We start from the raw sequence: 25,229 nt of genomic DNA on the forward strand, positions 1-25,229 counted from the left end.
ATCGCCACCTTGCACTATGCACCTAGAAAAGCCACAGACACTCAATACTAGCCTGTGAAAGCAGCCAGTAGGGGAGCTGTACCTACAGGGGCAGAGCTGCCCAAGGCTGTGGGAGCCCATCTCTTGCATCAGTGTGACCTGGATGTGAGACACAGAATCAAAGGAGATCATTTTGGAACTTTAAAGTTTAATGACTACCCTATTGGATTTCAGACTTGCATGAAGCCTGTAGCCCCTTTGTTTTAGCCAATCTCCCCTTTGAAAGGTCTGTATTTACTCAATGCTTGTAACTCCATTTTATAGGAAGTAACTAAGTTGCTTTGATTTTACAGGCTCAGGTGGAAGGGACTTACTTTGTCTCAGATGAGACTTTGGACTTGTACCTTTGGGTTAATGCTTGAATGAGCTAAGACTTTGGGGGACTGTTGGTAAGTCATGATTGTGTTTTGAAATGTAAGGAAATGAGATCTGGGAGGGACCAGGGGGTTGGAATGATATGGTTTGGCTGTGTTCCCACCCAAATCTTATCCTGAATTGTAGTTCCCACAATCCCCATGTGTCATGGGAGGGAACTGGTGAGAGATAATCGAATCATAGGGGTGGTTACTTCCATGCTGTTCTTGGGACAGTGAGTTTTCACAAGGTCTGATGGTTTTATATGGAGCTTTTCTGCCTTTGCTCAAAACTTCTTCTTACTGCTGCCATGTGAAGAAGAACATGTTTGCTTCCCCTTCCACCATGATTGTAAGTTTCCTGAGGCCTCCCCAGTCATGCTGAACTGTGAGTCAATTAAACTTCTTTCATTTATAAATTGCCCAGTCTCTCATATCTTTATTAGCAGCATGAAAACGGACTAATACATGACTCTGAAGATGGCAATTTGCACCCTTAATTTAGAATTGTCTACTTCTAATTGTTATTAATGTGCTGTTCTTGCCATATGTTATAAACACTATGGATAATATTATTTTTATTCTAAACAGTTTTCAGTTGAAAAATAATAAAACCATAAAATACAGGCTTTTAAATTTACCAAGAGAGATTTATCATTTCTTGTGTTCTTCATTCTTTCCCATCAATACAACTATTATTCTCTTCAGCTAGCAGAACCTACTTTAGCTTTCCTTGTGTGCAATTCTGCAGACAAAGAATTCCCTCAAATTGGAAAATGTTTCTATTTTACTCTCAGTTTTCTTGCATACAGTCATTAAATATAGAACTCTGATTGATAGCTTTTTTTTTCTTTCCAAAACTTTAAAGATATGGTTCTATTGTTTCCTGGCTGTTATTATCTTTGGACAATAATTGTCCTCTAGGTAATATGCATTTTTCCCTAGCTGCTCTCAATATTTTTTCTTCATCTTTTAAAAATTTTATTGTTAGTCCCACATAAATCTCATTCTATCTTTGCATAGGACACCTCAGTCCCAAATTCAGTCTTTGCTCTACCTCCTCAATTAGATCTCCACTCTCTGCTTAATATCTCTTCTTTTGCTCCAAGTCAGAGAACTTAAAACAATGTGAGATGAGCCCCATTTTTTCCCCATTTAACAGCATAAATTCGTGCAATGTCTGTTGCCCAACAACTGTAGGCAGTCACTATATTTTGTCCAGTTTTGTAGTTTTGTACAGTGGAAGGATAACTTGGAAAGCAGTTATTTTTTTAAGGATCGAAGAAATCTTCTACAGGCATCTTAATGACTAATATTCTACAAAGGTCCAATGTAGTACTTTCATTAAACTTTTTGTATTAATTAATACATATGTTAGTTAAGCATCTTTATCTATTATACGTGAAACTATAAAATTAGTTCTTAAAAACTTTAGTAACATTTCCTTGGGATTGATTCCCAGAAAAATTAATAAATAGGACAATATTTCTGATTCTTAAAAATACCAAAAAACGACTCTTCTCAAATCTAATCGGTTTTGAGAAAAAATAATTCTCTCTAGATATACACATATGAAACGCACGCACACATACACATATACATGCACACACAAACACATATATATCTTTAGATAAATATATATCCAAACTGTTTCCACAACAGTTATATCAATGTTATGGTAAACATTATGACAATGTGTTAATCATATAAATAGTAAAATAGTGAGTTGATAAATGGCAAATATATATATATATTCTTCTGGTTTCTCTGTCCTCTGGTAGCCACCTTCTGCCTGTGGTTACCTTGGATTCTTATCCTCCAGCTGACTCCCAAATCCTTAAGCATCCTTAAGAAAAAGGTGCCAGCACTCTGCATTGTCATTTCACCATTACCGATTTTACCACCAGGATTTTCAGACTTTTAATCATGATAAAGGTGAGAATAATTTTACTGTGACTTTCAGAGGCTTTTGCTTTAGCACTTTAGTTTCATTCAAAACCTCAGAATGTATTGAATTATAAACCAGCTATGTGTTCTCTGATTTTGTTACTTCTTTGCTGAGTGGGCACCAAAACATTGCTGATCTCTTTCTCCCAGGAGTGATGCTTTGCTTAGGTGAATACCGAATCTTCATGCTTCAGCCCATATAGGCAAATGCCCCAGGGAAACAAAAGCTGCTGATCCTCAGCAACTTCTGAAATGTTTTCGCCTGTCTGAACTTTTAGTGCATCTAGTACTGCTTGATTCCTCAGTTTTCTGTTATCTTTAACAATATGATTTTTGTAATTTATTCAGTTTTTGTAGTTTAATCAGCAGTTTTCTTGGCCTCACATTACTTACTACAGTCTACTTTGAAGCAGAAGTTTAGTTTTGCCTGTTTTTAATTTTTTATAAGTAGAATTACAAAGTATGTACTTTTTTCTTCCTGGTTAATTTTGCTCAATATTGTTCTTTTTATATATTCATCTATCTTTTGCATGTTCATATTCATTACTGTAATTAGTCCATTGTATGACTACACCAAAATTTATTTATGTATTCTACTGTTAGTATCTGAGAAACTTTCACATTGTGGCTATGAGGAATAGTGCTGCTTTGAACATTATCATAAATGTATTTCGTGAATATGTAAATACATGTTTATTAAATGTATACAGTAGTAAAATTTCTGGATTATGGGGCACGCACATATTTTTATCTTTAGTAGCTACAGTCAAACAAGATTCCAAAATGGTAGTTTTTATTTACATTTCTACCATTAGCATATGAGACTTTCCATTTGTATGTATTCCATTGGCTGTATTTTCTCTCAGACCTCTTTCCTTTCTTTGTGAGAGTATTGTTTCCTATTGCTTTAGATAAATTATTTATGTAATAAAGGTATTAATTCTGCCATACTTGCAGCAAATGTATTCCTATATATTTGGTTATTTGTGTTTTAACTCCAGCTATAGGAAACATAATGTGAAATGACTTTGGATTACTCATACTTTCAATTATTCACATCTCTGCTTCAGTTCATTAGAGTAAATAATCGTCTTAACTTCATCACAACAGTGAATGGTTTATCAAAAGATATACTTTAAGACTGGGATTTATGAAGCAAAGTAGGACTAATGTAGATTCACTCACACTCTTTGAGGAGATAGAATTATAAACTGGCAAATAGCTAAAAAAAGGGGGGGGAAGAAAAAAAGGATATCTGTATAAATGCTGTTTCATGCTGTATAATCAGAATAAGATGAATCTATCATTAGTAGGATGATGAGGCTTTTTGTTTGTTTTAGGGGATTCGTTAGAGTTGTGATTTTCTGCATCACATTGGCTCTCATAAAAAGCCACATCTGAATGTTTGTGGCCACCCTGTTTCTCTAGCATGCCCACATAAAATAGGCCTTTTTACCTGACACTTTATTAGCCACGTCACATCCCATTACTCTGGTTGTAACTAATGTGAGGTGAGAAATGATGCTGAGCCCCAGCTCTCCTAGCCTCACGAAAATTATTAGAATAACAAAGGCAAGCCAACCAGCAATGCAATATGATAAATTATAGTTATCTTGACATTCATTAAAACCAATTTTTAGTCTAATATGTTCCCATAACCAAATCATTTTCCCAAAAAAGTATAATACAGAATCAAAGCTACATCTGTTAATAATGAAAACCTCAAATTTATACAGAGGCGATTATGATCTCCAATACTTCCAAGTAGGTTCATAAATCCACAAGATGTTTCATAGTGTTTAATCTTTTCCTCACCTAAAATTTAAGCAAATGCTTTATTGGGGAAACACAGGCTAAAAGCATCAAAGTTATAAATAATTAAATCAATAAACAGCAGTACACTTAAACATAAGTAAAACTATGTCTAAATTATTGGTTTGATTTTAATTTCATTGACTTTTTCAAAATTATCCTAAAACAACACTATTTCCCAGTAGTAGTCCTAATTTTCTCCTACCAGTATATTGTCACTAGCTTCAGTCATTGCATAGAAAGCCTGTAGCATTCTTGGCATACTGCCACCTGCAAAATGCCATGGCTTAACCTCCATTAAGGAGTCCACCCTCTACACATCTGAAACAAGTAGAGAACGTGAAAAAAATCATTTCAAAAAAAGCTGAAGTAGATAACTACCTGGAATTGTGTGGTCTGTGCCTCATTTGGCCCAGAAAATGAGAAAGGTATTTGTGAATGAAAAGAAAAAACTGCAGTCAAAGCATATGTTATGCATATATAATTTGTTTTTATGAGCCTTTAAAGGAACTTGAAATTATAGCACAACTACCTTATTTCAATCTTGCAATGTATTTTGTGTGTGTGTGTGTATATATATACACACACACACATATATGTATACATACATATGTGTATACATATGTGTATACATACATATGTGTATACATATGTGTATACATACATATGTGTATACATATATACGTATGTATACATATATATATGAATGTGTGTGTGTGTGTGTATATATATACACATATACATACATATAAACTTTTCTTGGGAGAGTTCATCAGGGGAATAAGTCAGTGTCAAAAATGCGAACCCAAGCAACACATGATCACAACTCAGATCTACCAACCCCTACCCATAATTCCTCTAACAGGTAAAAGTCATTTACCACAAAGCACTGTGATGGAAATAAACTGAGATAATTAGAGCTACCTTAAAAGTTGAAGATGACTGTGATTTTGTGAGACAGTCAACTGTCATTACAAAGAATCTTCCTATTAAAAAGTATTATTAAAAAAGGAGCTAATTTAGGCCAGGTGCAGTGGCTCACACCTGTAATCCCAGCATTTTGGGAGGTGGAGGTGGGAGGATTGCTTGAGTCCAGGAGTTCGAGACCAGCCTAAGCAACATGGCAAAACCCCATCTCTGAAAAAAACACAAAAAAATTAGCCGAGTATGGTGGCATCTGCCTGTAGTAGCACCTACTCGAGAGGTTGAGATTGGAAGATTGCTTGAGCCCAGGATGGGGAGGTTGCAGTGAGCTGAGATTGCACCACTGCTCCAACCTGGGTTACAGACGGAGATCCTGCCTCAAAAGAAAATAAATAATAAAATGTGTCTTATACTGGCAATTAAAAATAAATAATTAATTGATTAAAAAAATTAAAAAGGAATTAATTTGAAATACTATGATTTAGCTTAGAAGATACTCTTTACAATGTATTCTTTGAATACTGGAAGACACAATTATGAGTTAGTATTGTCAAATATAGATGCAATCTGTGTGACTCTGTAAATATTTACTTTCAGAGTTTAAGAGTGGAATGCAATTTTCCAAAATGTGGAAAGCATTCCAAAAAGTTATTTGGAAAGACTTTTCCCTGTAGGGACTGGTTATCAGGACCTTTGTAGTTGGGTAAAGCAGAAAACACTCCTTCATTCCTGTGATCTGCCTTGGATCTGCAAAGATAAAGAAAAAATACTCCATAAAAACATTTTTTCTATCTAGGGAGCTGAAAGTGAGTTTTAATGCCACTGGGGAACTGCTCTGGTTGTTCACTTGACTTATCAAGAAGCAAATAATCCAGCACTCAGAGAAAAAAAATATGTAATTAAGGCCTCAATCATGCAAAATGATAATAACCAAATATCTGAAAACAAGGAGTTATTGTTAGCATATCCCATTTGATTAGAAGGGATTTTAACAAGAAACTCACGAAGGCACAAAATAATTCAAAACACAATTTAGAATAGGTTAAAATTGTGTTTGTATATATAAACTACAGTATGCCTTATTGGACAGACTCATTGAGGCGATTAAGATTTTAATGTGTTACTCAAATTATGAGATAATTTTGCATTTTCTTGTGATTACATTTACAAACTTTTTTTTTGTCTAAGACATACTGAACAGAAATAAGAATTGTTTTATCAAGAAACTGAATATGTGACTGTTCAGACATAACATGAAACTAGAGTAATTCTGAGGATGTTGTCATCCATCAACCCACAGGAGTCATTATTGCTGAAAGATACCAATTACTAATTCAATAATCCTCCAAGTATCCTTCCCTTTAACCAATAGAAAATATCAGACCTCCCAGATTGTTAAGAAATTATTTAAAACCTCTTACATCTACAAAGAGTAATCTATAAACTCCCTACCTTTACTTCTTTGTTCCTAACCCACCTTGCAATCTGATCAAAACCCTATCACTATCACTCCATAATACAACCATCACTGAAAACACTAATGACAGCCTGAGGCCAAATCCCCTGCCTGGTCCCAGCCTTAGAAATGTAAGAGAAATAGAGAGGATTCTAAAAATACACCAAAATAAATCCAGGAGCTCCCTTTTCCTCCACAACAAGCTCTAAACATTTGGCCACTTCTGAGTCAAACTAATGGCTAGGACTATCACAAGCTAGGGAAGCTAATGAGCTTTTCTCTCTAGAGGGAAGAGCTTGGCAAAATTCTGAGGAACTTCACTTAAGCCCAATAAACTGCTTTTGAGGATAAACTTGGCACTTAAATCCTATATATTCCTAAGAAGGCTGACTGCTGGGTCTCCTGAACATCTGTCAGATAGAGTAGCTCCATCAGGTGGGTGAGACTCCTTGCCCCTGAGGCCAGGACATTACAAGAGGCTTGAAAACTAGAGACTTGAAAACTGAGAGGTTTTATCAGGAGCAATAGTAATTGTAGATTCTAGTCTGTAAATTCTTTCTCTACTCCTTTGAGATGTAAGTCTCTCTTAGCTTCTTGCCAATTCTATTAACTCAGGAATGCCTTTCTCAAGAACCTGGGAGCCATCCCTTTGAAATGTAAGCATCAGGAAAAGTAGTGTGTTCTTTATAAAAGCTGAATAACATTCCATTGCATGTATATACAACATTTTCTTTATCTGTTCACCCACGGAGGGCATTTAGGTTGTTTCCACACCTTGGCTATTGTGAATAACGCTGCAATGAATATGCGACTGCTAATATCTCTTCAAGATCATTAGAAAAGAAGGAAATTCTGTCATATGCAACGACATAGATGGATCTGGAGGACAATTTACTAAGTTAGATAAGCCAGGCACGGAAGGACAAATACTGCATGATTCCACCTATATGATCTACTCAAAGTAGACAAACTCATAGAATTAGAAAGTAGAATGGTAGTTGCCTGGGGTTAGGGTAAGAAAGAGATAGGGAGTTGTTCAATAAATACAAAGTTTCAGTTATACAAGATAAAAAAGTTCTAGAGATCTGCCATACAACATTCTGCTAATGGTTAACAATACTATATTGTAAAATTAAACATTTGTTAAAAGAGTAAATCTCATGTTATATATATTTACCACAATAAAAAATACTAACAGTAAAAAGATAGTGCCCCAATCTCCCAGTCTCTGTAGAAGGGTGAGTGCCTAACTTCCGTAAGCATCAATTAGTAAACACAGATTGCCTAATCACATTTGCCAACCTCTACTAATGTTCACTAGGTCATCAGGTGACTGCCAGTTGTTGGCTCATATATAACAGGCCTACAAATACGGAAGCCAGCACCCTTAACCCTTTGTGAAATATCCTAATAACAAGAACTGAGACAACAAAGAAGACTCACAAACCATTTTAACTGATTAGCAGCCAGAGGTAACAGGAAAATTAGAAAGAGCAATCTGCCCAGAGAAGTAGTATTTCTGGAAAAGACAAATGGAAATTGGAATAAAATCCCACTTGATTTCCAAACTAAAGACTTTATTAAATGAAGTGAAGAAGTGAATTATCACTGCCAGAAACAAAAACAGTGTCTTAGAAGATCAAGATCAAGAGTTATAAAATCCAGAACAAAAAGCAATTGAGATGAAAACATGAGGAAAAAAATAAAAGATTTGAAAAGTAAATACAATGTATCTAATATCCAAATAAGAGGAATTTTAAGAAGAGAAAAAAGAACTAATGAAGGCAAAGTGACAATTAAATAATAGAACAGAATTTTCTTGAGGTGAAGAAAAAATCTAAATAAGCAATTGAAGTGGTTCACTAAGTTCCAGACTTCATGATAAAAAAATATATATATATATTCCTGGGCCTGTGCAATTAAAAGTCCAGAAATTGGAAAACAAAGAAAATACTGTATGAGCTTAAAAACACAAAGAAAAAGTTACCTAAGAAAAAAGAATACCGGACCATGAAATGGAGTAGGAATCCCTTTTAGAAGCCTTTGTGCTCCCCACGAAGTCCCCCTCCACCTCCACCCGCGAGCATGGAAGTCAAGGAAAATCTCCACTTCCTTCAAGGGAAGTTCCAGGCACCTAGCTAGCTCTGAGAAGTAAGTAAGTGATTTGATAAGCAAGAAGGTAAAATAACAGTTAAAAACAGTAGCTAAGGACATCAGATTTGTCAGATGTTTGGTTCCTTATAAAAACTAAAGATAACATCTTAATATATGTCCCCGAGTTGTTTTTCAGAAACTCAAGATCCCACCAAACAGATCCTCTGGTGTCTAAGCTTCAGATAAGGAGAAACTGAGGATTGAACTCTGACCACTGTTTCTTGTTCTAAACCTCTTCCTGAGGCACCTGGAGGAGGTCACACCCAGGACCCAGAGCTAACATTCTTTTCTGCTGAACCCAAATTTTTAGCCTTAGCCTTGAAAGCCAGAAAATCTTTGAATGTACTTATGAATTGTAATCTCCTGCTTCAAGATGTCCCACCCTTTTGGGCCAAAACCAACATGTAAACTCCATGTATTATTGATTTATCATTTTGTCTGCAACTTCTGTTTTCCTGAATTTACCTCTGTCTTTATGATTTATTTATTTATTGAGATAGAGTTTCGCTCTTGTCACCCAGGCTGGAATGCAATGACGTAATTTCAGCTCACTGCAACCTCCATCTCCTGGGTTCAAGAGATTCTCCTGCCTCAACCTCCCAAGTAGCTGGGATTACAGGTGGGTGCCCGGCTAATTTTGGTATTTTTAGTAGAGATGGGTTTACACCATATTGGCCAGGCTGGTCTTGAACTCCCAACCTCAGGTGATCCACCTGCCCCATTCTCCCAAAGTGCTGGGATTACAGGTGTGAGCCCATGCCTGGCTATCCATGCCTTTAAAAACCCTTACTTTCAAGCCATCAGGAAGGTCAGAACTTAAGCATCAGTTCTCCTATTCTCCTTGCTCCATGCCCTGCAAATAAATACCTCCCTTTCTCCCACTGCAAAACTCAGCATGGATATCTGACTTTACTCTGCCAGGCAAGTGGAACCCTAGTTTGGTTCGATAATAACTGAGATTTCTCATATGAAGCCTTGGAAGCTATAAGACATTGGAATAAAATTTATAATAAATTGAGAGACAAGCCTGGCAACAATAGAATTGTTTTACCAGCCGAGATATCCATTACTCACTAGAGTGAAATAACAATATTTATGTATTTGTAATAATATATAGAGTGTCATTCATGTACTGTGTATAAAGAAAATGCTTGTAAAAATACTCTAACCAAACAACCAAATCAGAAATCTCAAAATGAGGGAAGATGAATCAATCAAATACTTGTGAGTGGGCTGAAATAGTTGGGTCAAATGTACCAGATCATGAATGCTGGGACAGTAAAAAGTAAGAGTTAATGAAAGAGTACAGTAGGGCAGTTTGAAGCAAGATAAATATTTTTTAAAAAGCCTTTATCTTCTTTAGCAATAATAAACTTTAAAATGAGAAAAATATAATAATTACAGCACTTATAAACATTACAAAATACTGAGAAATTAATAAAAACAGAATGAGACATATGCTATATGGAACAAAACCATACAATTGCATTGTAAGTTATTAAACAATATCTAAACCAAATAAGAAGGTCTTTAGTTGGGAAGACATAGTATGAAAATAATATCTTTCCCCTAAATTAGCACATACATCTAATGGAATTGCAATTAGAGTTCCAACAGGACTTAAAGCAGATTGGAATAATATAATCTGGGATTTACAAGAAGAATAGGTGCCTAATCATAGCCAATAAAATCATGTAATAGAAGACCAATAAGGAGGTAATTAAAACTTATAATACAGCCACTGTATTATTACCAAATCAATATGCACTGGTATAGAAATAAACAGATCAATGGAAAGAGAAAATACCTAGAAATAGATCTTGCTATATAAGATCAGTAGAGAAAGAACATATTATTAAATAAATATGCTGGCACAACTAGGTATCTAAAAATTATTTATTCCCATCCTTCACCATACACAAAAAACAAATTCCATATTCGTTATAAACTTAATTATAAACAAAACAAAAACATTAGGAGACAGCATCTATGATAAACAGAAAAGAAAATCTAGACAAAATTGGAATCCCATAACTTATACATCTATTTGATTACATGGTATTTTCTGAGGCAAACAAGTCAATAGACAAATGATAGATTTAGAAAAATATATTTGCCAAGCAAATGGTAGACTAAGGGTTAATTATCCACAATATGCAAAATGCTATTAAAATTAATAAGAAGACAACTCAATAGAAATAGGGGCAAAGGACTATGAAAGAACAGTTCACAGAGGAAAAAAAGATGCTTAAATTTACCAAGAGGGAAATTCAAATAAAACACAGTGAAATGTCACTTTATACCTAACAGACTTCCAAAAATTAAAAAAGCTCTAACACCAAATAATGGCAGGGATGTAGGAAAAAAGAAACTCTAATACGCTTCCAGGAGTGTGAAGTGTGAAGATGACTTGTTTTTTGGAAAGCCATCTAGCAACATCTGTTAGAATTATAAATACATATACTTTTCTATATGCCCTATAGAATAAAAGTCCTAGTGCATTAATAGTTACCTAGGAGATGATTATTGTTCTTCTGTTCATTTGACCAAAAATAAACACAAAGACAAAACCTTGTTAAGCAAATGCTCATATATAGAAGAATGGCTGAGAGAGTGATGATATACTACACAATAGGAGATTATTCAGCCATTAAAGAGAATGAATGAGAGCTTTACCAGTTGATCTAGAAGTATTTTCATACTATATTGTTGAATCAGAAAAGAAAGATACAGAAAAATGTGTAAAACATCACCTATATGTGCAATGTAAATGATTACAGATCACATAAACATATTTATATTATTAATAGTATATGAAATGAAGAGAAACATGGAAGAATGAACATTAGGACAACACAAGCAAGTATTACCTTGCTTGCATGACGTGATGTGATGTGATTGGTATGGAGATTTGTGTTGAAGATGGAGGACAGGGAGAAATCAGGCCAAGAAGAAATAGGAAAAATACTGTATTAAAAAACTGATACTCAGGAGTCTGAGGTGCGAGTTTTATTTGAGACCAGTCTGGACAACATAGTGAGACCCAATGTCTACAAAAATAATTCTTTTTTAAATTAGCTGGGTATAGTGGTATGCCTGTAGTCCCAGCTACTCAAGGTGCTGAGGCAAGAGGATCCCTTGACCCCAGGAATTCGAGGTTGCAGTGAGCCATGATTGTGTCACTGAACTCCAGCCTGGGTGACAGAGAGAGACTCTGTCTATTAAAAAAAAAAAAAAAAGAAAGAAAACTGTGCAAATATGCAAAATTATGTGTGTGAATATAATTACATATGTGAATATAATTTTTATCAATAAAAATGGTGATGACTGTTGTTTTAAAAGCTTTTTCCTCAGTGGCTAGGAAAATTTCTCTGGCTATGTTTAGGAGATAAAAGGAAGGGAGTGGGCCCATGGGCTTTGGTGCTGGATAGCTGGAGTTCAGATCCCAGCCCTGTCACCAACTGGAGGTAAGACTCCCAATGCATTTTTCACTTTTTCAGGCTAAAAATGTCCTCATCCACGAAGTAAGGTTGTGAAAATAAAATGCAACAATGTAATTAAACTGTTTAGCACACTGCCTGCCACATAGTAAGAGCTCAATAAATATTTTATTAATACTATCATTCTTATTGTAGTTATTGCAAATTAGCCAGATTTGGGTCCTGGTTAGAGGAGATGGAAAGGTGGAGAGCAAGATGATTTTGAGGTTCAAGCATAAGTGATTGGAAACCATGCTACTATGTTTAAATCCTCCTTCTTAGGTTTTGTTTTGGTATCAAAGAAAGTTAAAATCCTTAGCATGGCATTCAAGATCTTCAAAATCTGTCTTTCATCTAATTTCAACAATTCTCCTATACCCAGATATTGTATTTATTTTCCAAACAATTCCTGCAATGCCTACTCAAAGAGTTGCTATTAGTGAAGAGATTGAGGCATTTCTTTTTTTCACCCACCACATGCCAGGCTCTGTGTTATGTGCATTAACACTAAAATGTATGTTCTATTTTCCCCATTTTGAAGATAAAGAAATTAATATTATCATAGTTTAATGAGTGTCTAAGTTTGTTTTAATGTTAGGTATGGCTAGTTCCAAACCCTAGACTTTGTCTAATAAAGCTGGCTGCCATCAATGTATACAAGTGTCCCACAAACAATAAATATTCTACAAATTTAAATGTAGCAGGATATTTAATGGGAAATTTCCATTGCCGTAAGAGTCTTGGCAGAGGTCCTAAAATTGAGGACAACAGGTGATAAATGTTCACACATTCTACAGAGACGTGCCAGACACTCCCACCCAGACCTGTTGAGATAAATCTAAACATGTCCTTTCCTCCTTTCTTCCTCACCTATCACCAACTATATAATGAATATAAAGTTGATTAGGTAATGGAGTTTTCTAGAAAACTTATTAGCCTAGAAGAAAGAAGGGTTGGGTTTTCACCTCCTCACTTTCAGATGATGCTCAAGCAGCAGCCTGTTATAGAAAATCCAAGCAATTGGGCATCTGAAGCACATGGCACCGTGCCGGCTTACAAGAGCACCAGACAGGGAGACATTGTCTCATTACTTCTGTTTCCTAGTTCCATCCTGGAGTATGAGGGTAAAGGAACACAAGAGCGAAGTGGAGGAAGAGTGAAAAAAGACAAGGCCCCTCCTTTCTTACTGTGGGTCAGGGGAATTCTTGTGTCAGAACCGAGCTAGAAAGATGGGGAAATACCTTAAATAGGATTAGAGGTGAAAATTATGATATATGATTATACTATACTTTTAATATTTGAAAATGACAGTCCTAATATCCAATGATTGCTCTATTATTATTTCTGAAAAAGCTCTGTGATCTTTCTGAGATATTCTCCAGGGGCAGAGAAGGGAGATCCAACAAAGCCTGTTGGAGGACAGTGGTTGGAGAAAAGATGAGCCTATTTCATAATTATCCCTTATTGACTGGTAACTTAAGAAACAGTACTTCTCCCATCTGCTGTGGCTGACATTGTTCATGTACATTGTTCTCTTTTGAAATTCTTCCCAGCATTCTAGTCTCACCTTCCATGATCCTGCTACCATAATGTCTTTGATAATGTCTCCAGATGAATTCGTATTTTCTTCCATGCTCCTATAGCCCTTAAAGTCCATTGATCATACAGTATTATAGCCACGAGGATAGTCAGACTCCTCTGAAACAGTGAGATCCTTCAGGATGGGCATGGTGTCTTATTTGTGTTTTATTTCCAGAATTTAGCACAGTATTTTGCTCAAGCTAAATACTCAGTACTAGCTCATTAAATTGCCATGGAATAAATTGATTGTTGAAATCAGTCGGAGACTCCAGAACTTTGTTGTATCTGCTGTGCTCCAATGCCTCTGGTGGATAAATCCAGAAAACGTCTCCTGGGCAGAGGACTACTATTTCTGCTTTCTTGTGATATAACAGGTAAGAGGCAAAATTAATATAGATAAATATTCAGGAAATTTGAGACCTAGGTATCATCTGTGCATGAAGCAAGCAACTAGATAAAGTTCCTACTACATGTCAGGCCTTGGGAATGAAAGATAAAAAAAGACACAGCATCTACCCTATTCCTTTAAACAATTTGCAATTGTTTAAAATGAATCTCAGTTTGGGAAATGCATGATCATCATTTGCTGAGAGTATCAGCAGCTTGAACTTGGAGTTAGCAGAACTCTGGATGTGAGTTGCCAGCTCTACAAGATAAAGATACAGAAACTGAGGTAGGAATAGTCTCAGAGCAATAAAGCAGGCCTTGGCTTCAACACCAGACCCCTCCATAGACTTTCTTTGCTGAGAGTACATGATGATTCCATAAGTCCCAACCTGACTATTGACTTAATGACATATCCAGATTCATTCTAATTATGTAAGTATTATCATAACCCAAAATGGCCTTAACATTCCCTTCAGCTAGACTAAATTTCAGACAGGTTTTTACAGATTATAGTCCCCTGACCTCCCTTTTCTTAAAGCATTACAACCTTAGAAAACTTAAGGTTGTAAATTCTTTTGCTACCACTTTGAGATATAGATCTTCTTTCAGTTTGTTGCCAGTTTTACAACCAAGGAACGTCCTCAAGGATCTAGGGGCCATCTTTTTGGCATGGAAGCATCAAGAAACGAGGGTAGGAGCCTAACTTCCACGAGCTCCAATTAATAATAAACACAGATGGCCTAATCACTTTGACCAGCCTCGCCCCTACAATCCTCTAGCACATTTCCACTAGCTAGTCCAGTGTTTAAAAACTCCTCTGCCTCTTGTTTCAGCAGAGTTGAATTTAATCACTCTCCAAGGCTAGAGTGCAGTGGCGCAATTGGCTCCCTGTAACCTCTGCTCCCAGATTCAAGTGATTCTCCTGCCTCAGCCTCCCGAGGTAGCTGGGACTACAGGTGCATGCTACCATGCCTGGCTAATTTTTGTATTTTTAGTACAGATGGGTTTTCACCATGTTGGCCAGGCTGGTCTCGAACCCCTGACCTTGAGTGGTCTGCCCCCTCGGCCTCCCAAAGTGCTGGGTTTACGGGCATGAACCACCGCGCCCGGCTTACAATAGTCTTGTAAGAAGTTTTGCTGCCTGTTTAACTCCACACAGTGCAAGTTTTCTTTAACAACACTTTATAGTGTTTCAACCATGGCATAGTGGTGTGATAGTTGTGATTAGGCAAAATTATCCAACAGCCTTTCTTGATTATATAAACCAGTGGTTCTCAACCAAGGCCAATTTTGCCCCTTACAGGACATCTGGCAAACTCTCTGAAGACATTCTTGGTTTTCCCAAAAAAAGGAGGAAGTTTGGCACCTAGTGGGTAAAGTCTAGGGATGCTGTTAAACATTTTTAAATGCACAGGGCAGCCCCTCACTATGAAGAATAATTTAATTCAAATGTTAAAGCCATGGTTGGGAAACTCAGCTATAAATAATTAGACTCCTAAGAGCACTCTTCCTAGGCTTCATCCTGGTCAAGGAAATGAGGTTGTGCCAAAAAGCCCACACCGAAACACAACAAAAGCCAGGAACTGATAAATAACTTTTGAAGAGAATACCATTGAGAAACATGAGTGGAACCAATACAATTTACAGAGTATCGAATGATATTAACACCAAACAAGTCCATGTCTTGCATGATTTAGAATGTGTTCCACTTGCTGACACCGTGCAGGTTCTGTCACTTCCTGACGGTAGCAACGTGGACCAGTTATTTTTAATTTTTACTTTTTTAATTTAAGTTCTGGGATAAATGTGCCAAACGTGCAGGTTTGTTACATAGGTATACATGTGCTATGGTGGTTTGCTGCACCCATCAACCTGTCATCTACATAGGTATTTCTCCTAATGCTATCCCTCCCCTTGCCCCCCATCCCCTGACGGGCCCCAGTGTGTGATGTTCCCCTCTCTGTCTCCATGTGTTCTCATTGTTCAACCCCCACTTGTGAGTGAGAACATGCAGTGTTTGGTTTTCTGTTCCTGTGTTAGTTTGCTGAGAATGACGGTTTCCAGCTTCATCCATGTCCCTGCAAACGACATGAACTCATCCTTTTTTAAGGCTGCATAGTACTCCATGGTGTATATGTGCCACATTTTGGGAAAACTGGCTAGCCATATGCAGAAAACTGAAACTGAGCCCCTTCCTTACACCTTATACAAAAGTTAACTCAAGATGGATTAAAGACTTAAATATGATGGATTAAAGACTTAAATGTAAGGCCTAAAACCATGGACCAGTTATTTAACTCTCAGGCTCAGTTTTCTCATGAGTATAAAGGAGGAATCATGGCCCCTGCCTCTTAGCATGTTTGTAAAGATTCAATAATATGATGCATGCTCAATGCTTAACCCAGTATCTGACTTACAGTAAGCACTCAATATATGATCATACAAAGCGACATTAAGAGGCGAAAATGGGAAACCTAAGAATTTACTACTTAATAAATAATGAGGAAATAAATGGCATCTAATTAAGTCTAGGCCTATCATTTAATATTTTGAGAGCAAACTAACTCTTCCAAGACCATTATTTTTATGATAACTTTAGATCCAGATAATCCAGTTTGTAGGCATGCTGAGTCACTTTGGATTCATAATCAACATGAAGGTATTTCCTAGTAAGAATCTAATTAGATGTTTAACTTTTCTATATAGAATAATTGACTGCCACTTTGCCATTATCTGCTTTAGAGGTTCATATCAGTTCATTTATTTACACAATAATAACTGATTAATCCAACACAGAATGCCATCAGCTATCATATATCACTGACAAAGGAATAGCTCTTCAGTTAGCCTATACTCTCCCTAGAGGAATTACTAAATTTGCAGATGCTCTTTCAGTAGCTGGCAAGAAAACTTTAGCAGGTTACCTGATTTCATTTTCATTTACTAAAAAAGCAGTTATTATAGCAATAATAAAGAACAAACATAAATTTAATTCACTTGTGGCACATTGATCTCATTTTATTTGGCAAATACACAATAAAATAATTAAACGCCTCTTTTGCACGTAGCTTGAAAACCTGTATCAGGATAAGCTGGCTCAAAATATTTGTAGGTAGCTCAGATGCAAATTAATTTGGCTTATTATGTAATGTAGAGTTCTATTGCATTTTCATCACCTACATATTGAGTAATAGACCTTAAATATCATGCCTTATGTTTTTATTTGTCCCACATTTAGAGCTTCTATTACTTGTATTTGTCTTACTCCTTATTTTCAGTGTGTTCAAGATTACCTGAGTTTCCTCAAGAACTATAGTTGAAACTTTAAAATGCATTAGTGTATGAGAAGTAAAATTATGAAATCCCATTAGTTTTCACTCAACAATTAATTTTTAAAACAATAGGCAAAGAATGTTTTTAAATCACCAAACTAAAATAAACCTAAAGATCCAATACAATGGATTTTTTACTTCCAAATTTTCTAAACTAATTGTTTCTTCAGATAGACTTGTCAGTTCCAAATTGAATGTGACTTAAGTTTCTGAATTCCTGGGAAATGAAGGATGTTTCACCTCATTTTTTATTCCTCTATAAAGCAGAGTTGTATTAAAATTTTCAAATTTCTTTTTCTCTTTATGAGCTCCACAGGGCACATTTTGGTTTGTTCAATATACTATTCCTATTTTAACTTTCTCATACATTCATTTTTTTCAATTTTATTCTAAAATTTCAAGTCAAAGAATAAAATCTCTAATGTGCCAGTCCTCCCTAATGTACTTTTGAAAAGGAGGACATTAGGTGTAACTTCAGTGAGGTACAGATCAGGACATAATGCTAAGAAGAACTAAAAAAAAATTATTATAAAGAGCAGCATAGCTACAGAAGCTACAGAATTACCCTTGACAGTAATCCTAACAGGAAGGCAAATAATCTGCTTGTCATTCTATCTAAAAGAGAAATTTTTTATCATCTAGAAATCCTCTGTAGACATTGTTTGGAAGGACACTCCCTGTAAATCAGAACACGTTACAGGTCGTGAGCTAACAAAAGTCAGTATTTTTTTGGAAAACTACTATAGTATAAGTAGATAGTGTGTTAAGAGTTTAAATCAGTGGTTCTTACCTTTGGTTGGGCATTAGAATCACCTATGGAGCTTTGAAACACTCCAATCCCCAGACTGCCCCCCAGATCAACTAAATCAGAATACTTAGGCTGGGACTCAGGCGTTAGTATTGTTTATTGCTCTCCCACGTGATTCCAATATGCAACCATTTTGAGAACCAATGCTTTAAAAAATAGAAGTCTTCATAACAATTACCACTATAGGATAGAGTTAAAAGAATATTTGCATATATTTTCATAATTGATGGCTAGAATAAAACAATTTCCTCTACACCCTTAATATAACATTTAAGATGAGCTTTAAAGTTACTTCTAAAATTGATTTTTAAATTTTTGTACTTTTCTTGCAATACTCCAGCAAAACTTTGAGATTTGTTTGATACATTTATATATCTAAGTTGGGGCAATTTGATCTGCCATAGCCATTTATAAGACACTAAAATATGAAGGTAAACTTTGCTAACCCAATTCAATTGACTCTAGGTGAAATAAAGAAATCAGTCATTGCTCAATCTTAGTTCCTCAAAAGCAGGATAGTAGTATAAAATTTAGTATAAGAATATCGTAATACAGCAGGAAAATAACTTCGGTCTTCATATCTTGAAATAAAATCCCATGACCAGTTTATTACTCATTAAAAAATAGCTAAGTACCTTTTAGGTACACAGCACCATGCTAGACCCTGAGGATACAGTTGTAACTGAAAAAATCACAGTTCCTACCCTCATCAACTTACAGTCCAGCTAGCTGATTTTGTAAGTCAGGTCAAAGATTATGATCTCATCTATATACTCACTATAAACCCGATATTACTAAAACATTAGTAATACATCAAGTTCCAAGTGAATCACCATTTGTCCAAATAATATAACATTTTCAGATTGTCTTGGTTGATTTTTCTATACCTTTTTCTATATCCCATCTTCTAAAAGACCAAGAAAAGACTGATAATGTAAACATTACTACTTGAGCTTGGGCAAGTTTATGAGGAAAAAAATGTAGCAGACGATTCTTATATCCCCACCTCCCCAAAATTTTCTGTTCCTTTCTTTGCTGTCTTTTATTATGTCTCACTTTAGTCATCGTCATCATCATCATCATACCATTATTGTAATTGTCACAACTACCTAAGCAGAGCCTCTAATGTGCAACTCAAAAAGGTATCTGAAAGCAAAAACTGTGGCATTGGAAAATTGTTGATCTATTTCAAACTTTTTTTAGTTCCTGATTATTTTACATTTTCCTTGTAAAAGTAATTTGTGCTCATTATACTGTAGTAAAAGCACAAGAGAAAATTACCCAAAAACCACCACCATGGCAACTATATTTTTTGATATTACTCTAAGCTTTTCTCTATCAAATATGTACACAAAATCATGCTGAATTAAAAATTTGACATATAGCTTTTTAATTTTTTCACATCATATATTAAGAATTTTAAAATGTCGTTAAGAACTCTTTATAAACTTCATTTAAAATGGTATGTGGCTGAAATTCATAATATGACAGGGCACTTCAAGAGCTTCAGAATATTAATTTAATGAGCAAATATGTATGCGCTGCCTTCTATGTACTGGACACTATTCTAGATTCTGCGGACACTGAAAGAAACAAAGACAAGTGTCTTAGCCCATTCAGGTTGCTTTACCAGAATACCATATACTGGGTGGCTTATGAAAAAACAAATTTACTTCTCACAGTTCTGGGGGGTGTTAGGGGGAAAACTGGGAAGTACATAATCAAAGTGCCAGGAGATTTGGTGTCTGGTAAACTGTGGCTGTGTCCTCACATGGTAGGAGGGGCAAGGCCGCTCTCTGGGGTCTCTCTCTTTTTTTTTTTTTTTTTGAGACGAACTCTCCCTCTTGTCCCCCAGGCTGGAGTGTGATGGCACAATCTCGGCTCACTGCAACCTCCACCTCCTGGGTTCAAGTGATTCTCCTGGCTCAGCCTCCTGAGTAGCTGGGATTACAGGCGCCTGCCACCATTCCCAGCTAGTTTTTGTATTTTTGGTAGAGACGGGGTTTCACCATGTTGGCCAGGCTAGTCTAGAACTCCTGACCTCAGGTGATCCACTTGCCTCGGCCTCCCAAGTGCTGGGATTACAGGCATGAGCCACTGCACCTGGCCTGGGGGTCTCTTTTATAAAAGGGCACTAATCCGATCCAGGAGGGCTTTGCCTTCATGATTAAATTACCTTCCAAAGGCCCCCAACGCCTAATACCATCACATTGGGGATTAGGATTTAAACATATGAATTCTAGGGGAGCACAAGCACTTAGGCCACAGCAACAAGATGCCTGCTTTGTGGATTTTATATTCTATTTTGTAGAAACAGACAATTTAAAAAAATCAACCAGGTAATTTCAGATAGTGATTCCTGTTTTGGAGAAAGAAAAATAGTCATGAGATTCCAACATCTTGAGAGGGGCTGGCTAGAGAGGAGAAAGGGGGAAGTGCTTGCCAAATGTCCATCTCCAAGTAGGCAATGTTTGATATGAGAATGGAGTGGTAAGTAGAAATCAGCCATATGAAACTCTCAAGCATATGCAAATGTGGGAAAAGTGGAATAATGCTACCTTCCTGAAAATTCCTAATTGCCTGGAACAGATATCTTCATGAAGGTACAGGAAAAGAATAAGCAAACCTTCAAATGCCTCTTCCCCATCAGCCCTCATGTGGTCTTCCTCAAGGTCCATCTCGACTTTAATTTATCCTTTCTTTGAAAGCCACTTAGAAGCCAATGCCTTTGTTATATCATTCACCAATCACAATGAGAACTGCTATGACCAAATTCCTCCCTAAACTTCCAACCAAAGGTGTAGAAACATATAATCCTGAATAAAATCTGTGTTGTCTTTTGTTTTCTGCCATAAATGTTTACCATAAATTTACTATGATCCTTGACATTTCAAATTTATATTGCTGTTATTATTTTTTGTGATAATTTGTAGAGCTGAAGTTTGTCAAGTTTGTATAATGCATTTAGCGCTGTAGTTAAGAGCATGGGCTATGAATGGATGCTAATGGTAAGATCTTACTGAAGCTACTTAGGTCAGCTTCAATTTTCTTATCACAATAATAATATTATTCGTTTTATAAAAGATGATGTAGAGAACTCAGCTTAGAGTCTGACAAAAACAAGCTTCCAATAAATTAATAGTAAGAGTGAGAAAGAGAGGTATACACTGCCATCCCCTGCACACACCATGATTTCTTTTTTTTTTTTTTTTTTTTTTTGAGACGAAGTCTCACTCTGTCACCCAGGCTGGAATGCAGTGGCGCGATCCTGGCTCACCTCAACCTTTGCCTCCCAAGTTCAAGTGATTCTTCTGCCTCAGCCTCCTGAGTAGCTGGGACTACAGGCAGCCACCACCATGCCTGGCTAATTTTTGTGTTTTTAGTAGAGATGGGATTTCACCACATTGGCCAGGCTGGTCTTAAACTCCTGACCTCAGGAAATCCGCACGCCTCAGCCTCCCAAAGTGCTGGGATTACAGGCATGAGCCACCATGCCTGGCCTTGAGATTGTTTTAAATATTGTATGTATATAAAGATCTTAGTAGTAGCAAAAACAAGGTTTAATTTAGTTATGCCAAATGACTCTTTGAATGGCCTCCTGAAACTCTTGCCTGGAAGACTGTGTGTGGTCATCTAAGAAGGGCTATTCATCAACTTTCACTCAGATGAATTGTTTAACATGGGATGTGGGGCGCCTGAACTCCTGAAACCCACTAACTCTTGGTCACAGACTTCTTGTCAAGTTTCCAATGCAATCATGGTGGGTCATGAAAACGAAATGCTGATCATCTTATTTAAATTCTCTCTGGTGTTTCCTTCTGTTCTTAAAGCCCTCATTAAATGCCTTTTTTTTCACACTAACACAAATATTTTCAGAGAAGACTGTCTTGAAGTCCAGAACTCTGCACTTGAAAAAGGACTCCAAAAGACAAGGCGGTGACTAAGTCCTGCACCCAAGGATGTAAGGGAATTCAGAGACTCATAAGGTAGCCTTCACACTGTCCTCCTCAGCAACCTAGCCCCCGGCCATTGGAGTTAACTCAGAGCAGTGGGAAACAGGGCTCATCAGGTGGGCTTGAGCCAGAAGGCTCCTTCTTTCATATAATTCATATGTGTAAGGATATGATGTTCAAAGGGTTCCATGGCTAAAACCAAAGTCTGAAAACCACAGAGCCAGTGATGTGAATGCAGGCCCTCTAAACTATAGTGTGATTTTCTCATTCTACTTTTTAATATTATTATGGATGTTTGTTCTTGAAAAAATTTAAATGCTTGTTTTATTGGAAATTGCTTAATTAGACAATAAATCTCATGAAAAGGCATTGTTCTAAGTCAAAGATTCATTTTTGTCTTTTCTACCGTTATGTGCAATAAACACATTTAAAATGCTGCTCCTGAAGGGATTCATTTATTGGAGAAAGCAGGAGCAGTTGACTAAACTTTTCCATCCAAAAATTTAATTCTCAAAGGGGCAATCCAGTCAGTCAACTTTTCCAGAAAAGAAATTCACCAGATTTCTTGGTTGTCATGAAGATATTCAGGGGAAGGTTTTCAGCAAAAGATCTCTTTTTTTTTTGCTGAAAGTGAGGACTCTGAGGATCTCAATTCTATTACTGCAAACTGGATATTTAATCCCAGGATATAGCCCAATACCAAAGGAATACTGAAAAATAGTCACTATGAACAGAAATCCAACTTAATTCAATGTACATTATTTGTCTTAAAAAGGAGCAAACAACTACAGGATACGGGATTTAATAATAACAGTAAAGAGGTATAATGCTTACTATGGGCCAGGCATTAGTTCAAGTATTTATACACATAGGTTCATTTATTCATTACTCCAACCCTGTCAGCTTAGCCCCATAATCATCTTCTTTCACAGTTGTGGGACAGAGAGAGTAAGTCACCAGCCCAAAGTCAGTGTTGGAGCTAGAATTCAAACCCAGACAATCCAGCTCCAGAGATCAACACACAATGTTTAGTTTCAGTGAAATAAGGCAAACAAAGGCATTTAGATATTAATCCTGCCAATTTTAAGTATGCTTTTGTCCTTGGTATCTTCCTTTTGTCCCTTTGGATCCACACATTGCTCTGTGCCCTGGAGCCTGTGTGGACAGAATCAGTTAGAGGTGAAAGGACAGTGAGGTCAGGGCATTCATTTTCCTGTTTTATTTTTTTTTCCCCCAGTCAGGTTACTACTGGTTGGCTGCATCCCTCTGTTGAAAGCTACAGCTCCTGTCAAATGACATAGTCCACCCTGGACTCTGGTACTTCTCCCTTCCTCTGCCCCTAATCACCCAGAGATAGCAACAGCTCGCTACTGTTACACTCACAGAGGCATTGCACCATGGTCTATTATTTTCCCTAAACTCTAACCACATCTTTGTAAATACTTGTTTTATTAAACTTTTCCCTACTCACCATTCCAAGAATCTGAGCAAAGCATTAATTTCTTGATCTAGTTTGCATATGACTAGACAAAAAAAATGCAGCATAACCTTCACAATTCCCACCTTCCACCCTCTGCATACCAGGCCCAGGAAATAAATTCTACAGCAGTCAAAAAGGAGTTCCTTGCTCCCACAACAAGCCTATGTGAAAATTATTCTTCAAATTTTTTTCCAGTAATTGAGGTTTGCAAGTAGAACAGTATTTTTATTCTAATAATAGTCATTGGGTCTATTAAAGCACCATGAGTGTCAAGCAGCAGGGCAGTAACAGAGTTATTCATGTTGGGCGTTGGTCTCTTTGAGTTGAATGACCATGCTGAAGCCTTGGTTCAGGTGTTGTAAATCAGACACTTAGCCTAATTAAATACAAAATATCTAATGTTACGCAGCTGACAATACTAGACAGTTGGCTTCCCGGAACTGGGTAGTAAAATACATCCAGGAAATGTAATCCTATGGTGCAAAGAGATACCAGGTGCATCCTTGCACTCCCTTCAATCAAATTAGCCATTTATCAGAAACAGTGCATCTTATGAATATGTCTTAGCCTTAAACAAAGAAAGTGAGCTTCTAAACTGACCTTAACATCTCCTCTTAAAAACGTCTTAAGTTGCTCTTGCCATTTACTTTAGCAGCCCACCTAGTGATGAGAATGGAGTCTATTTCCATTGAAAGAGATGTAAGAACAATACCCGGAGCCACAATTTTTAAAAAACATGGCCACCAATCCCTCCCTCTCCCCTAATATACCTTAATAGTGCTAATAGCTCTTCACACCTCCACTTCTGGTTTCTATATTGAAAGTACAGATTCATAGCTAAAATTCAGCAGGTCTGGTATTGATGGATGTATTTCCTTTTACCATATCTTGATATTTATAATGAAATGTATGTAGAGGTAAATTACTCACTGTCTTTACTAATAAATCTTATTGTTTCATTATCACAATGTGTCACAAAGGTCTTAAAATGTAGGAGCACATAACATGTACCAGCAGAATAGATACAATAAGTTGACATCTTCCTGAATTACAATTTCATAGAGCAATGGCTGGAGATGAATCCATAATATATTGATCTATTTCAGCATTAGCATTTAAATAATCTCTTAGGGGCACTCCTGGGCTAGTAGGATGCAATGACCAAAGATTAAAAGTCAGAAACCCTAAATATCATTCCTCTAATTATAACTCTGGCACTATCTTGATGTGTGACACCAGAGTTTTCCCAGTATAAAATGACAGTTCTATCCACATAACCTGATTGACAGTTATTGGCATGAACAAGTGACTTATAAGCACAAACATTAATATAAAAAAGCATGTGACACTTCACCTAGCAGAAATCAGTCAAATTATTTTTAGTGATTGATATTTTCATTACCCTGAATTATAATTAAGATACAGCAGTTCTTTAAAATTATATACATGCTATGTCTTTCCCTCCCCACCAGTGGTAGCCAATCTCTAAGGTGACTTCCTCTAATGATTGTCACATTCTGTTAC

General features: G+C 36.5%; 1 protein-coding gene across 17 annotated transcripts in view; it reads right to left on the bottom strand.

The window, feature by feature from the left end:
- INPP4B (inositol polyphosphate-4-phosphatase type II B) overlaps positions 1-25,229 on the bottom strand; it is an 811,274-nt gene that overhangs the window by 467,495 nt on the left and 318,550 nt on the right. For 9 of the 17 annotated variants that reach the window (XM_054683404.2, XM_063809912.1, XM_063809908.1 and 6 more), the window contains exon 1: positions 20,899-20,999. The exons of 5 other annotated variants lie outside the window; for them this stretch is intronic. The gene's annotated coding sequence lies outside the window, so the exon portion shown is untranslated. Of the gene's footprint in view, positions 1-20,898; positions 21,003-25,229 lie in introns of those variants that run through there. 3 more of the 17 variants (XM_054683402.2, XM_024356302.3, XM_024356306.3) reach the window with 2 other exon arrangements.

Source organism: Pan troglodytes, chromosome 3 (assembly GCF_028858775.2).
Source record: "Pan troglodytes isolate AG18354 chromosome 3, NHGRI_mPanTro3-v2.0_pri, whole genome shotgun sequence".
NCBI classification, from domain to species: domain Eukaryota; kingdom Metazoa; phylum Chordata; class Mammalia; order Primates; family Hominidae; genus Pan; species Pan troglodytes.